This window comes from Corvus hawaiiensis, chromosome 12 (genome assembly GCF_020740725.1).
Source record: "Corvus hawaiiensis isolate bCorHaw1 chromosome 12, bCorHaw1.pri.cur, whole genome shotgun sequence".
NCBI lineage: Eukaryota > Metazoa > Chordata > Aves > Passeriformes > Corvidae > Corvus > Corvus hawaiiensis.
The window spans coordinates 12,359,972-12,377,539 of record NC_063224.1 but is presented as its reverse complement, the minus strand read 5'-3'; the positions used below and the strand labels follow the sequence as shown (position 1 = coordinate 12,377,539).

General features: G+C 36.8%; 1 long non-coding RNA gene across 5 annotated transcripts in view; it reads right to left on the bottom strand.

Moving 5' to 3' along the window:
* LOC125332182 overlaps positions 1-17,568 on the bottom strand; it is a 193,227-nt gene that overhangs the window by 76,775 nt on the left and 98,884 nt on the right. For all 5 annotated transcript variants that reach the window (XR_007206390.1, XR_007206389.1, XR_007206388.1 and 2 more), the window contains exon 3: positions 11,894-12,005. This is a non-coding gene — a long non-coding RNA (uncharacterized LOC125332182). The remainder of the gene's footprint in view (positions 1-11,893; positions 12,006-17,568) is intronic.

Genomic DNA, 17,568 nt, shown 5'->3' with positions numbered 1-17,568 from the left:
AGAGTAGCCCAAGTAGAACGTGCATCCTACAGACTCAGAGAATATAACAGTGAAAATGTTACTATCATAAACATAAAAACGGAAAAGTACAAGAAATGACAGAAGACCAGATTCTGCCTTAAAGCTCTGTGAGGCAAATTCATCAGCAGTGTGACTGCACGTCCAAGCTCAAAATCTGAAAATGTAAATTACACCTTTGGCACTCTCAGCTAACAAACACCTGCAGAACTGTGGGAGTTTAACCTTCTGTTCAGATGATTGGCTTCACTTTGCTGCTTTTTGAAGCCTGACTTACAACAGGTGAGGATGCAGAGTAAAATAAAGGTGTTGGGGGAAGGCAAAGCACTTGCTTGTTTAGCACATTTTATGGCTAGGTCAGGGATATGGGACATGGATGTTGCGAGAGGTAATGAGGTAACTGGCAGCAAAGAACTCTGAGCTGGAGCAAATGTGAAGGTAAAACAGAATCGAAATAGTGAACCATCTGCTTTCTAATGAAAACAGCTCCTCTTGTCAGCAACATCCAGAAAAAATGATTTCTTAGTTGGAGTGTATAACCGAGGGAAGTAGCTTTTTTGCTATATGAGGTAATACACTCAAATGATGTATGACTTAGAAAATAGTGTGGGTTAATGATCTTCAGCTGGATCAGGGAGTAAAACAAAGTAATTTCATAATACAGAACATGATGGATTAAATCATGTTAATACTGGGTATATACATTAAAGAAAATGATCTTTCTGGCATACTAAATGGCAAAATAAAAAGCACTTTTAGTAAGCTATATGATTAATTAGTCTGCCCTTTTATTTATGTACCATGATAAAGTAAAATGTACTTCTTCTTGTTACCTCCCAGGCAATTATTCTAAAAGTTATATTGAATACACCAGCTTCATTGTATTGCATCAGTCCATCAGGAACTGCGAGTAGGTCCCTGTCTTTGTTTCAAGTCAGGGGTTTTCTTTTTTTCTCTCCCTTTCCTGTCCTACTTACTAGAGGTTATTGGGGTTTTGTATATTTTTTAACTCACACAAACATGAGATTGAACAGGATACATTCATATATTGCAATAATATAAACATTGATTTGTCTTAGCACTATTACTTACAGAGAATGCAAAAAATTCCAGTGAGTGAAAAGTTATAGCTCATGTGTAATTCAGGCAAATATTTAAATATGGGAATGCAAATGCTTCAGAGTTCGTTCAGATTCTGAGCTGTTTCATTTCCTGCCTTCACAGTTTAACTGTGTATCTTGCAAATTTCTACCACAGGTTCAATCACATCCAGAATCTTTTAGAAATAAGCTGGAAATGCATTTGCAAAGGAGATTTCACATTAAAATAAAAATCTCAGATTTCAGAAATAATGTTACCTACAGAGGGAGGTATATATTATATATTATATATTATATAGTAATTATATATTACATATTATATAATTTTTGAGACCTATGTGTCTTCCAGTCTTATTGTACGTACTTGTTAGAAATTATGACAATGATGTAAGACACAGAAGTTTCCTCTAGTACCAAATTTATGTGGAAGGAAGAAAAGGCATTATTAGCACTGAATTTTCCTCTTTCTTAAAATCTTATGAGCATGCAGAATCTGATAAAATGCAGGAGTTAAAGAAAAGTACATTTCAATGATATTTTAAAAGAGAATATTTAGTAAGCTGGGGTAGGTTTTGTGTTCTATTAGGGATTCACATAGTTCTTCAAACTGGATTGCCTTAGACAGATGTACATAATAACATAGAAAATGAGAAAGAGCAGACTTGGACATTTTCTAATGTTAAATTCAGAATTCAGGTGAGTAGTGTTTTTGACAGAGAGAAACTTGTTCTTATAAGAAGCCCAGCACTTACATGGATTTATGCTGTTATACTGTTCCACAGACCTGTGCAGAAAAGTAAATGATTCTAAAACCCTAGGCTAAAGGAAATGACTTTTTTTTAAAGAACCAGCTAAGAATAACTACCTTTTTTTTTTTTTTTTGATAGTTGCTGGTGCCAGATATTTGTCTACTACAGCAAGAATTTGGAATTCCTGCATGAAATCCTTGCAATGTTCTAATTCTGGATTATCTCACACAGAGTCCACCTGCTTACACAGAGTCAGTATTTGCTGACTAATCTTTTGTTTGCAGCACCAGTAATGCTTTCTTCTGACTTCTTCAGCTTTCTCTGCTGCAACATGAAATCTGTCTTTACTGGGAATTAAGTAAACCGTGGTAAATATAAATCCAAATATTTTCAATATTTATTCCCCCTGTGCATTTTGCATTTATCTGCTATCAAAGGAATTGCTCTACCATCAAGCTCTCCAAAGTCACTTTTGCATTTTAGTGGGTGTGAGTGCAGTGAGAGTGTTCTTTCCTTCTGTCCTCTCTAACAATCTCATCACCCTTCAAAGGGTCCTGGGCAGTTTTCAGGCCTCTCAGATTTCTGTTTAATGTAGAAAAAGGCACATGAGTTTTCCTCTTGTCAAAAGTATCTTCATTTCATCCTTTTCTATGATCAACACTCCCAAAAATTATTCTGGACTCCTTTTTCAAGTTTTCTTTATTCTAAAGAGGATCATAAAGGCATAACCAGGAAGATTTTTTCATGCTGCTCAGTATCACATCTGTACTACTTTTTTAACAGAGCACATTTACGATAAATATTTGCTTTATATCACCAATTCATACCAATATAGCCTATAGCTGTTAATAGTTGTTTATATATTTGTAAACAGCTTTTCAGCCTAGAACTGCATAGATACTCCCTAGAAATTCCAAATAGATGCTGAAGTTCATAACTAGAAAAAACGTGGACACCTATTTACAACTAGCAAATAAGCTTTAAAACAGATTTTTAAAGGTATGTGAATCAGTTCCTAATAAGACTGTTGCGAGAATATAGGAAACAGGTGACGTGTATCACAGAGAAAGTGTACTGGCACAGCTTCCTCAAAGTGCTGGTCTATACTATCATTACATTTTTGCTACATTTTAAAGTTTGTAGAATACAACTCCATGTAGAAGTGTGACCTTAAAATTAGTCTTTGCAAGTGCCTGAGATGAGGGTGGTGATGAGATAAAGGTGATGGGTTTTAGCAAGCAGCAGGCTTTAAACCTAAAATTACATTAATTTATTTGCTGCAACACAATTAGGTAGATTAGTTATTGCTCAAACTGATTTGTTACATAAAAGAACAATTTTTATATCACAAAAAAATCCCCAAACCCAAAATCCTAGAAAAATAAGAGAAGTGTTAGCGCTCTTGTACTCCAATGCTGTTGGCAAGACTCAACTAGAAATGCCAGATATGTATAAAGAGTAATTTTGTCTCATTAAATGATAACACTAGTGGTTCCTCTTCATCTCCTTAATTCATTTCTTATAGTTTTTCTTGTCACATCCACTTGTTTTATGGCTTACTAACTTGCAAGTTATGGTCATAATTTATGGTCAAAATTGAGTGGTAGCAAATCACAGAATATTTTCATTGATTACCCTAAATTGTCTAATCTCCTGTATGTTTTTAGGACTTGATTGGGTGGTATTTACTGATTGCCTTCATCTAATTTAAAAATCAATCAATAGCAACAATGAGAGGTGGTGGATAAATCGAGTCTAATGCAGCATAACTGCAGCAAATATCAATCAAAGGCTCATTCTCAATCAAATTTGTGGGAACTTTTAATACATAAACCAAAATGTCTAAAAGCCTTACTTCTAGAGCACATCATTTTTAAATTGTGCTCTGCAATGTGACATCTTATTGCTCTTATGCTGTCTATTTAAGGCAGTTTTCCACTGCTAAAATGAACATATTTCACTACAATAAAACTGTAACAAACAGGAAAAAAAAAGTCATCAGCTTTGGTTTAAAGGCACTTTGTTCCATCTTCCTCAATATCATCTGTATATAATAATGGGAATTAACATAACATCAGCTTTTCATATAAACCGTGTGCATTTTCTCTGATAAACATTCTAATAAGTGTCTCGATAGGAAATGTGTTTTCTACATTGAGAAATCAATTCACTAAAGTTGTTCCTTTACATTGTTCTTTTTTAAAAACATCTTTAGTTCCTGAAGTTTTGGATAGCAAATGTGAAGGGAGCTGTCTGGAAGGCAATATTCTAATTTCTTGACATTATGAGGGCAAGGCACTTCATGCAGCAAAGAAGGACAGAGAGTAAATGCAAGCCTTCCTTTTCCAAGTGATTGCAATACAAACACAAAATGCTTTTTTATGATGTCATAATCAAATATGACATAGAAAAAACACTTAATTTTTTAACTAGGCATGGATCTTCAGTTTATGTTAACTCAAGGTAAGCTTTCTGTAGGCATACAGATGTGAACAGTTACCTAAACTGAGGTCCAAACAATGCTGTCATTAACAGCTGGATGAGGAGCTAGTTCTATAGCTAGGAAAAATAAGTCAAAACTGGCCTCTATTCTTCATCCATACTCAGAAACAGGTATTTAGTGTCAGAACTTGCTCAGTAAATTCTACGTAGATTGCTGAGGAGATTCAGCTTTTTTTTTTGACAGCATGGGAGATATGAAGCTACAGACTTGTTAGGCAATAGCAGGTTCTGTCCTGTGACTCCAGCTGTAATAAATAATCAATGAAGGAGAGAAACTTGGAGGTTTGCAGATTCTCTCAAGCCTTGCAGATACTTGATTTTAATTTGAGTCAAGTTACTAATAGGTCAACATGTGAAAAAAAAGTCCAAAAGCTTTGAATGGTTCTGAATTCACTCAGACAAAAATTCCTTTTTGGCATCTAAAGAAAGTACAACTTATATGGCTGCAATCCAGCACTGCTACAAACAAAACCACAGATATGTAATGGATTGGGAAAACACCACCACTCTGGAAAACAATGATTCTGTTCTAAGAAATTGTAAAGTATCCTTTGTTGCTAAACACTCTTGAAAAATCTCAGGCCCAAGCAACAGATCACAGCACACATTACAAATATAAAAGACAACCACCAAAGAGAACCCTACCAGCAGTCCACGGTTCATTAAAATTCTGACATTCTGAGATATCTTCTTGCCAAGGGCCCTCTTACAATGACATCTGTACACTTGTCATTACATTGTGGTTCACATTACTTACATAAACATGCCACAGGGAAACCACGACTGATATAATTTTTGTAAGATTGAAAGGTAGCCATTGTGATCATTAAAACAAACCTGAGAGAGCCTTCCTGATGATGGAACAGATTCAGTTACTTCTTCCTTCTTTGTGGGTCATTAGTTAAAAAGGGGAAGGTGGGGGAGGAGGGAGAGAAGGCCATATACTGCAGGTGTTTTATCCTTTGTAAGGAGACTGCGCTGAGACAAATGATTCTAGCTGGCATTTTGTACACACCGGAGATTGCTTATCGATCCAGATCAGAATATTCAGGCTGGCCCCGGGGAAAAGGCAGAGTATTTTCTGAGGGAGTTAATAACCTGGCAGCTGAGCTGTCTTGTCCAATTCACTGAACCTAGGGCTCTAATCAGGCCAGAGTTTTTATTTTGAGAAATCTTGCCATATGCGTCTGCTATCTGCCTTCCACTCTATTGGAACAGTGACAGTGATTGAAATGACAGCCTATAGATAGAGCCTAATCAAATTGTTTATTATCAGCCTAAATCAATATGTATAGATTGTAGAAACATCACTGTCATGACATGAAAAAGTCATACTAATACTACATGCTGCAGGTGTAATTCTAAAATGTAATTTTCCATTCTAAATTATGTCTGAATTTAAAAGAGTAAAAGAAATTAGAATGGTGTATGAGACAGTGAAAAATATACAGGTTTAAACATTTCAATAACATTAAGGATTAATGTTTAAATGCCACTTTGTTCATTGCTTAAATATGTTATCATGTTCCCAGTGAAGAACAGAGCTGTGGGAAAGGAAAAAAGAAATTGAAAAGTTGTTTTGCCTTTTGTATAGAAAAGGGAAAATCTCAGAGATCTGTGTAAGCACACACTGCAGCATGAATCAAATTCCACCACACCTAAAAAGTGAGTTTTGAGGCATTCAGACTACACAGACAAAAATACAGTAGCATGAATTCCTTTGGTACAACACAAATATTACTCCCAAGAGCAGACCAAAGAGCTTGGACCATGAAATCTAATGATTTGATAAGAAGCTGATTTCATAAAGCCCTCTCTTCTGAAGACTGTTGGACACCCTTTTTGCACAGAAAAGATATCAGCGCATCATATGGAAAGAGTAAAAAGTATTTAATGGTATGTCATAAAACAGATTCTACAAGCTTAATTATCATCTCAAGCAGAATCATTCAAACACAAAACATGAGACGAAGAAGGAATATTCCTGAGGGCCTGGCACTGGATGGGAATCTCCCAGATCTGGGAGAGGACCGGTTTGGCCAGTGAAGCTCACCTGAGTGCATGCATGCAGAATCCTCCTCTAGTGGGACTGACTGAAATGGATAATCCTGGCAAGGCTTGTGGCCCAACAAGAGTCAGCTGTATAGTTCATAACATTGGAAGTTGCTCTACTGGCAGAATTTGTACTACCTAACATGTCCTTGGGAATAATTTATTGCCTTGCTCCTCAAAAAGAAATTTCAAAACTATTTTAAAGTACTCTGGCAAGGTAAAGAGGCTGTAACCTTAGAGCAAATTATATGTTTTGCCCTGAAGAATGGTGTGAAATAACCTTCTGGTTAATTAATCTTTGCAATGCAAAGATTAATTCAAGCTCTTGTTTGGCTGTCGTTTACATTGTATGATTATTGGGTTGAGTCAAACATATAACAACTTCTAGCATTACGGCATACATGTTAATAAAAATAATTTTGTGTTGTAGGCTGTACTAATTTAAAGAGGTTTTTTTTTTTCTTGGATAAACATACTTTTCTTACCATGAGCATGCAAAGCTCTCCAAACAGCAATTATCTTTGGCTGAATGAATCTAGGAATTTTCCTATTACATCCAAAATCAGAATTTCTTGATCGCCATTCTAAAAAATAATGGTACTTATTCAGCAGAAAATATTAGCATATAAATCTAAGTACATGCTTAAGTCCCTCCTGAGTCAGGAAAGAAGTTAAGCAGATGCATAGCCTTAAGTTTTAAATTACTTCAGTGGGACTTTCTCGTCTTAAATTTTGAATGTACTTGAAGTGTACTTACAGCTAAGCATAGAATATGAATACAGGTGGTTCAGTTTGGCCCACAGCTGGCACAAAACCAAAATTTAACATTACTTTTAAAGCGTTTTGACTGAAATCCAGCGAAGTACTTATGTCTGCACACAGTGCTGATTTAACTGTCTCAGTTTATAGTTACACTGGTGCGATTTCCTAGCATGGACACAGTTCTGCTGCTATTTGTCTTGGCATAACTTAGCAAGACACTTTTACAGAACTGAATGGCTCTTAAAGCCGAGAAGGCTGGGGCAAACCTGCAAGGCAACCAAACCTGAGTTAGCTGCAAACACAAGTCTGACGGGACGTGAGAAGTGAGAAATTTGCCTGTTGAAATGGTCATCTTCAAAACCTTCCACAGATCAGTGGTGGCATTTCCCAGCACACTTCTGCCAATGTGGCTGTTCATATGTGAGTTCATTTCACAAACAGTAGCCCCTTCCAGAAGGTGTGGATGAAATGCCTGGATTATACCTTGTACACTGTAAGATCCATTGAGCTGGATATGCTCTAATTGTTGGGTGGAAACATGGAAACCTGCTTTAGGTTCTGTATGGTATGCAGTGAAATCCCTCTTACAGGCTGATTCTGCTGAGAGTCCATTATATTTTCTTTATCATTATTTTGCTTTTTGTTAAAACTTATTGCAGGCCAAATGATTCAAGATAAAAGAAAGTACTATTTTTCTCCTTTCCAAAACATCTTCAAGGAAGAGTTTGACCACAAAGAAGGGTGGTAAAAATGAAGAAATAATGACCTTATTATTTATTATTTACAATGCAGAATGGTGATCAACACTGTCACCATTATCCAACTTTCCAATACTTGTGTCGCAGTTACGGATACCACATATTAATGAGAAATATACTTAATAACTTAGTTCTACCTTGGGAAAGGATTGTTTCTAGGATCCTCCTATAAAACTAGTGAAATTCTTATTTATACCCCACTTAGTGTTTTAGATAGACCATTTCTCTAGATCCATTCATTTTCTTTTTGGTTAATTCTGTTATGGGCTGATTTGCTTTGTCTTTGCACTAAATGGGATGTAAAACTAAGTGCTACTGATACAATTTCTATGGCTTTATTTGTTGCTTTTTTCCACCTTGCTTTGTATAGAGAGCAGATGTATTAAGAGAAGATGCACAGCATACTAAATTCTTACCTCATTTGAAGAACATAGTGCTTCCAAACTAAATAGTTTAAGATGCAAGAAAGGACAGTGTTAAGAGCACAAGTGTAAACCTTAACCTGTCCTCTACCTCACAAACATTCCACCAGTCAGACCATTGCCATCTTTCATTAAATGCATCACCATCTATCAGCATAGGACGTATCAAATGAATGAACATTAACCCCTAAATACTTGTTCTCTAATCGTATTTGAAACTACAAATAAAAATTAAAAAGTCCATTTAATATTTTCAGTGATCTCTAGTACACATTAAGTAATTCCTCTAATTTTACCTACAATATAATAGTGACAAAATTGAGAACAGAAGTTTAGACTCTAGCAATCCACTTTCACTTTTCATGGACACCATAAAGAATTTAACTGCTTCCCCTTTTCTCATATGAACCATACAGGCATTGACTCTAAGATTAAGCAGGTTTCTGCACTACCAACAAATTAAGCCCTATTTGTTTCTTTTCAATTGCATTCAATCCAGTACCATCACAGCAAAGCCTTACTTGGGCTCAGGCTCAGAAACTCTGCAACCTAAACATCAAAACTAAAAAAACTGCTATTCAAATAGGAAGGAAAAATATGGTATGATACAGCCCCATGTCCCACAAAACCTCTACACATAGTACTGCTTCACTTCAGATGCACAAATAATTGACAAACTGTACAAATCAGACCTGCAAACATGGTGTGCCTCCCAAACTGTACTTCAAACCTCATTACGTTTAATAGTTCTGTACCAAAATGCCAAGTACTTCAAAAAATTCTGGCCAGGTTACGTACTTAAAAAAAAAAAAAAAATACTACTGAAACACAGGAATGTGGAAAAGTATAACACGAGAAAGTTCTAAATTCAAACTACACTCCAGGAGCATAAAGGGGGATTAATGAGGAGCTGTGATGGTGAACTTCTAGAAGAAAGAGTTTAAGAAGTGAAATTCATTTCAGCAGTGTCCGTTGTGCTGTGAAGCTTAATTGTAGCACCTTGACTTCATCAACTGGAAGAACTTTTGCTGTTCTGTTTGCAGACAGGGTGGCAACCATTCTGCATAGCCTGCATTCCCACTCTGGGAGGAGTTATGTGTAGCAAAGATTCCACGTGACTCCCTGGGCAGCCCAGATAGAGATGTGGCCAGCTAATCCTGCTCTGTTTAAACACAAGATGACATGATGGTAGTGACCATGCTGACCTTAGGATAGATGTACAGAAGTGTACATCAGTCCAACATTAGTAGAAGGCAGACAGGCAGGAAGGAAGGAAAAGAGAGATTTCTGAAATACTTTGTGAAGCTTACCTTGATAAACACTAAGGAGAAATCCAGGGATTTTGTCCACACACAGAAAATTGTGTAAATTGGCTGGAAAAACTCATTGACCCAGTCAGATTGTGTGAAGCTTGTGATCAAATACAGCCCCAGGCTCTCCTGCATCTTGCTCAGAACACATAGCTCAATGAAAAAACCCACTATTTTATTGTGATAAACACTGCAAGAGAATGATGTTTGCACTGGCATGTGTGAGTTGCTCCTCTTTAGGTGGCTTGGGAACATTATATTCAAGGGGTTTTAGGTGTAAATTTACAAGCACAACATGCAAAGAATTTTAAGGTTTCATTGTTCAATTATTTTAAGTAGAACAATGAAAACATCAATGCTACAACAATACAAATTAATCAAACAACAAAAAGTAAAGCAATTAAAGCTGAGCAGTGAGACTGATGAATTCACAGGTACTTCTGCAATGCATATTCAAGAGCCTGAGTAATTAGGTGTAACTGTAGAAAGACTGTTAAATGTCCTTTATTGTAGATCTATGAAATTTATTTCACTGAGAAATCAAGTACATTGTTTTTGTGGATCACTTTGGACAGCTAGAAAAAATGAGGGGGGAAAGATGGTTCTGTAATTTAGAGCATGGAATGGGAGAGGGAAGTCTCTTGAATCTTATGACTTCCTAAGTAGCTTGAGGCAATGACCTCCCACTTGTAAAAAAGTTTGACAATCCTTCTGTGTGCTTACCTGGGCTAGGAGGATATGTATGTTAAGAATGCTTAGACAGAGCACAGAAATGAATAACAGTATGACTCCAAGTATACAACTACAGAACTCACCCTAACACCAGAGTTCCATATAATCAAAGCTAGCACTTACCTCAACTCTCTGCTATTGTAAATATCTGTGTTTCCAAAAATCCTACATATGCTCTCTTGACATTTTTAGGTTGAAATTTTTATTTCTAGTCACTAGAAATTCTCAGATAGTCTCATCTGTAGAAGCCCGTCTGAGGCTGTACTTGGCTCTGCAAAGTTCTGAGTATTGTCAGTGCTGATACTGTGTGAGAGGCTCAGAAATTCTTCAGAACCTCTGAATATGAGACAAAGGTTAAGTTTAACCTTGGGAAGTCAGTCCCCTCCAGACAGTGTTTCAGATCTTTTAGTTCAGGTCTGCATTCGGAACTGCTCCCTCAACCCTCCTGGCTCCTTTTCTGTGTTGACTGTAGCAAAATCAGTATCAGTATCATTAAACATAAATTACTCTTTCTGAATACTCCAGGTCACTTCCAAAAGTTGACGTCTAAATTCATCATCCTAGTACAACTCACAGGATGAAGATGAAACTATAAAATTTGATCTGATGAAATTTTATTCCTTAAGTCATGATAAATTGCTTTTTTTAAAATCCAGACTCTGGTTTAGCTTTGGCAGCACATAAATTCTGGATTAGCCGAAATAATTGCAAATAAATAGTTTATTAATCAGAGTATTACTCCCATGACTTAATGAGCCCACAGCAATTCTCAAATCAGTAGTCTATAACTATAGTATGTATCTCCAACTCTCTGGTAGAATCTAGGTAAAGCAGCACATAACACATCACATAGAAGAGAGAGAATATGGTGAAGATTTTATATAGCTTCATTTTGCAAATACTTTCATAATTTTATGTTTTCTTATCTTAAGGTGACAAAGACAAATCTATAGAGACTGATATAGTACTTGAACCATATTGAACAATTTTTGTTGGAATTCTTTGTAATATACATAGGCAGTGATAACAACAACATGAGATTAGCTCCAACACTGAGGATATAAGCAAGACTGTGTAATTATCCTGTGAATCCAAATAACATTAAAAATTGAGAAAAAGCTCCCTTGTCTGCCATGACAGTAGTATAATAAATTATTCGTCTGGCATAGCAACAGAATGAAGGAAAAGAGTACAGATTATCAGCTTGAATCAAAACAACTGATGAGGCAACCTATTTAAGGTGAGATAATTCTTCATGTCTCTGAAAATATCTAGTGGTCATCCTCCCTCAGGCTTTGTTTCCATGCAATGATTGCAATTGTTTTCAGATAGAGATGCAGCCATGTCTGCTCTCACCCTGACCTGGTGCTCACAACTCGGTTTTAAAAATATTTTGCTCAATAAAGCACAGTAAGCAAAGCTGCTTACTCTGTCCAAAACATTCATTCTATCAGGGTTTCATAAAGAAAAGTTACATAAGATCCTTACCTGAATGCATGTGGATTTGACTGTAACTTTCTCTCAGGCCCTCTAAGGTGTCATTGTATGGAGAAAGATCAGCATCATTTATCCTCTTGTCACTCTGAAACTGCCAGTGAGCCTGTGAAATGGGGAACATGCCATATAATTAGAAAATTATCCACTGCCAACTTGCTATTATCCTATGCTTTTCTAAAAAGAATAAAAGGTGTGCCACACTGACAGCACTTTGCAGGCAATACAAGAAACTCTCAAGAGTTTCCAGCAATCTTCAACATGAATAACAAACAGGAGATAGTTTATAATATGGTAGGTAAAGCTAAGGCCTTTAAGGACAACAAAACCTATGTACTTAGCGTACAGCACTAGCAGGGAAAATCATAGTAGAATGGTTGTTTCTTAGCCTGAACACTTTTCTCTTTAGGCTGAAGGTTCCAATCCCATGAACTAGGGCTTCAATCTTCATAGAAAGTTGTATTTCTGTAACAATCATATTAACACAAGGAGACTTTTGCCTCCAGGCTCCCATTGTTAGATTACTCTTTGTATTAGACTGTCACAGAAAAGGCCTTTTTTTTTTTTACAAAGTAAAACACCTGATCTGATTATCAGCAGAAATTACAGGAATACAGAAGAAAGTCCACAGGATAACACTTAGGGAAAAAGGCATCAATATTTTGTAAAAAAATCTTGAATGGGAAAAGAGGATTCTTCATATGAAAGCTGAACAGGGCTCACAGTTCACGGATTTCTTTTCTGCTTGAAATACTCAGGTCATTAACATTAAGTTTGGCTTCTGTACCTCTTGGAGGAATTTCAGTGTTATACAGGTGCCAGGTCACCACACTGAGAAAGTGACTCTGATGACTTTGTATTCCAGACCACAAAGTCACCAAGGCCCAAATACTCTGCAGTGCTGCTCCCAAGAGTGCAGTGCAGCACTGCGAGAGCCACTGGAGATAGCACTGGAAGGTGCATCCTTTGCCAGTTCCTGTCACAGAGCGCGAGGTAATGCTGAGACTGATGCCACATTTTCTGAAAACGGTGTCAGAAAATGAAGGTATTGTTTCCATCTCAAACACAATTCAAGAATTAGACAATGGAACTCATACTGCTGTCAAAAAAATTTTGGCTGAAGGTTAGGAAAATTCCTGGTGAGAACATTGTAAAGGGAACTGAAAATATATGTCTGCAAGTGAGAAGGAAAAGTTCTGTTTTTACTCCACAATTATGTGTAGAAAACACATCACAGAGTTGTACCTCAGCTAATGCTCTATGAACTGTGACAATCTTGTAGTGCATTCACCCAGGTTTTTTGTAGGTGCATCACTAAGGAAATATTCACTGTATCTACAGATGGCTGCAAACATTGTATGAGAGACCCAGCAAATTATTCATCACACTTCTAACAGGCTGATAAAAGGCCTGTTCAAAGAGCTGAATGACTCAATAATAACTATTTGCTGTTAAATTCACCTTACCATCCTCTTTTTATTTACATTTATGTAAGGTTTACCTTGATCAAGTAAATTAAAGGGTTACCTGCTTTCTACTAGCACTGTTAAATGTTTCAGAAAGTACCCAAATCACAGGAGTTTTATAATGCCATGGCAGTTAACACATTCTCCAATACAGTGATTTCCTTTACACACCAGGGCATAATGGCTCAGCTGTAGAGCTTGAATTTGGACTGAGGAATTTTACTTTCCAACCTTTTTTTTCATTTTCCCTGTGGATGCCAAGCTGCTTGGCTTGCCAGGCCACATCCTACATCTACAACAAAAGTGGGAAATGCATGTAGTGCTCAAATTCCACGCTCCTAGTCTGGAAACCACTCAGTTACACAGCGTGAGATGTTTTCTTGATGCTCAGGTACTGAAAGGGAAGTTCCGTTCTTGGATTCCTCTCCTGGCCTGTTGTCTGATGCAGTCACTTGCAATGTGTCTGTGGCCCTGGCACGCTTTTTACTGGAAGTCAAATTTCACAAATTCCAAATCTTTCTAAACCTTTACCTTTTTTATGTCTGCTAATCAAATAGGGAGGGCTATTGTGGAGTACATGTCCCACATCACAATGAGAAAATTAATTTCACTCTGTTCTTAGAAATGTTTAACTACTATGGGGGAGAATAACATCAAAAGTCACTGTGAATTGTATGATTCTGAAAGGGAAATTAGATAAAAAAGAACTTGAAATAAAAAAAAATTAAAAATCCTTCCATCTAGCACTAACATATTCAAAGAGAAAAATAATGTGCATTCTTAACCAAACTTAATAGAGATTCACTTTGCAGTATATTCCATACACACATTCACACCATGTTTCTTAAAAATAAACAAGTGAGAAGTAAAAATTACAGCTGCTAAAGGAAGGTTATTTATGCCCGAACTGTACTGGAGAAATTAGTCAAGGGCAATGCATGCATGTGAAAATATGATTTCTAACACTGCCAAGGTCGATAAGACCTTAGGGAGTAAATGCTGACCACATAAATCAAAGATGCCTAGAGGCAGTTTTGAGGATGAGTGGTGAGGCTTTAATAGTTTTAAAAAGCCTGTTAATAGTCCAAATGAATCAGCAATGATACAAGAGCAAATAACTTGTTTATGAAAGGAACAAACCATGCTTGATGTCCTTCTGTGGAGTGGATTGCCCAAACTCAGAATCATACGATTCTCTCCTGCATTTCAGAAGTAAGGATCTGATTATTCCTCAAAACTAAAAAATGAATAAAGGTGCACCAATCTAAATGAATCCAAACTGCCAAATTAGTTTGCTTACAAAAATATTTTAGGAAAAAGACAACTTCAGTGACCAAACTACTTTATAGGAACAATTCCTGTTTTGCCAAGATGTCTAAAGAGAAATGCATTTTATCTGAAAACGCATACCAGATAGCAAGCTTTTCCGTTGTTTCCATTTGCTTGGTTTTGTTTGGTTTTTTTTTTGACAATTTCCCCATAGTATGTGAACAAAAAGCAAATAACTTTTTTTCCTTTCTAAAACAGAAAATTGACAACTTTTCATTTCAAGCCCAGCCACTGAACTAAAGAGGACTTCTGCCTAGCTGGGTCGCCACACTCCTTTGGTTGCCACTGTACTATCTAAACATCTCCTGTTTCAGGTTGCCTTTCCAAAACACTGTGTAAGTTAGAGCATGCTCCTTTCCCACACAGCTCAGATATCTGGGATACATATCTAGTGTGATACATGAAGATATCTGAAATCAAAGAGAACTTTAAAACAATCTTTTAAAGGAACTCAGTTTGCGCTATTAAAAATAGCTTGAATTACTAACAGGATGAGTTTGTGTCTGAGTCAGACCCTTCTAAACCTTAAACAAAGATGAATTCAGAATAGAGCTGGCAATAAGAACTCACTGTGTATTTATTCATTTGTATTAATAATTAATAGTAGGTTTTTGAATGTTCCTGTGTTGTACCATTATCTCATATTTTAGAAAATACGATTCATGACGGCATCCTGATTTTACTACTAAAGATATTTAAACCATTTTTTATGTTATTTCTGTGTGGGTAAACTGTTATGTTACCACAGCCCCTTTCAGCATGAACTCTTCACTCTCTCATGCTCCTATTAACAAATTCCACAGCTATTCCAAACTATTCGTCTTCTCTTCCTGGACACTGCTGTTTAATATCTCTGCCACCTTGATATCAGAAAAAAAAAAGGTTGACTAGACATGCAGATTCCTCTGATTTAGGGATAATTAATCTGGCACGTCCAAAACTTCAGCATGAGCAAGCAGCAGAAGTCAGAATAGTGAGACCAGAAAGGTGCTGTGGAGGCAAATGAAAGTAGGTATTTATGGATCAGTTGAATACAGGCAGAAGAATGTAACCTGAAGTCTTGCAGCCACTTGAAATTTGTTGTCAAAGTGTGAAGGAGGAAAAGAAGGAAGGCAAAGAGGGAAACCATCAGCCAAACGTGCAAAACTGCTGCTTTCTACTTCACACAGTTATGACTCCAGGCAGAAACCGGGTAGATGATTGTGTATATCTGAGAAGCAGCAGGACATGTCTCATTGCTAATCCTTATGTCAGAGACACTAGTGTTTGTTTCTGCATCAATACTTCCTATCTTTTTGGCCTTTTAAATTTTTTTCATTCATTTCCTCTATTCCTTAGCCTCAGAACCATTCTGGAGCCAGAGTTTGATTCAAATTTCCAAAGAGTAAAAGAATATTTGATCGCACATGAGCGTAATTTGTTCAGCAAGGGTGGCAGTGATCAAAAACTAAGTGTCATAGTTCCCTAGGTTTGCTTCCTGCAGAGATGTGCACTGATTCCTATTTGTATAAGACAATGAATTGAAAGAGGAGGTTTTCAGAGTCCTCTCACTCTGGAGACAGTAAGAGTGTTGGGTAAACTGCACACAAAATACAGAAAGAAAATACAGTAAGACCTCATTACGTTTATTACAGTCACTGGTTATCCTGGTAAATACCTCACTGAAGAACAAATGGAAAGCCCACAGTCACAGCTGTCCAAGAACTCTTGTGTTGTTTCCTCACATAAAATTTCTACCTTTCGCTTTTCCCCACTACAGAGAGGGAAAAGAAGCTAAAACATGAGTCCTCCTCCTTGAGATGAGTTGGTAAAGATCAAACAGTACTTGCATGAAGTTTCCAGTGAAATTTTGCCAGAGGACAAAGGGCTGCATGGGCCAAGAAAAACCAGAAGCTCTACAAGTGTAGGAGGACTGTGTTTGTTGGCTGAGTTTGAGAATAAATTGAAGTCAAACTAAAGAGCCAACAGCAGCTGTTTCTCAACTTTTACTTTTTTTTTAAAATCCCAGCACAGCATGCAAATAATTTGTTATGGACTTGAACCGGAGAAGCCAAGTATATAGTATTGTGAAACTGAAATCCAAAAATATAATATTTCAGGTTAGGAGACCTGTAGCTGGTAAGCCCAAACCACTATTTGCATTCAATTTTCTGGCTTGGTCACAAGCACTTTTGCTTCCTGATATATTTAACTAAAATATGCAGCTATTGCCTCACATGCACCTTTGGCTTTTTCCAATGCCTATGAACATGTGCACAATGTTTTAGATCACCACCAGACTTCAGTACCAGCAATATCAGTTTCTGGGTTGGTTTTTTTTGTTGTTTAATAGAGTGCAATGAAGATTTCTGTCTGTGGATGCATCTGGAGGTTGTTGGAACACTTTGACTCATATTCCCAACATATTCTCATAAAACTGATCAGCTGCTCAAAGACAAAAACACCACTTCTCCCTCCCTGCACATGCCATTTTGGGAGATAGAGTGAAGTAAAAATGATATAAAAGTAATATATAACTTATTCAGAGGAAGAGGACCACACTTTCTTGAGCCACTCTGTAGCTCTAAGGGAAAGCACAACAGCTAACTCCCAAACTCTTCCCTGATCTCTCACATCACAGTTTGCTAGGTTTTCCCACAGAGCATGCAAGAAACAATTGGTCTCCATGTATCCATTGGAAGCTCATATGGGGCATCTTCTTAGGAGAGATTTTTAATCTGGCATAAATTCCTTAGTATGGTAACACTGCCCCATCTTCCAAATGGCTGGGAAAATTCACATTATCTTTGATGAGCGTTAAACAAAGTGCAGATTTGATTGCCCAAAGAAACGGGCAGAAATACAGGTATTTTCAAAGAATATTTATTGCTATGG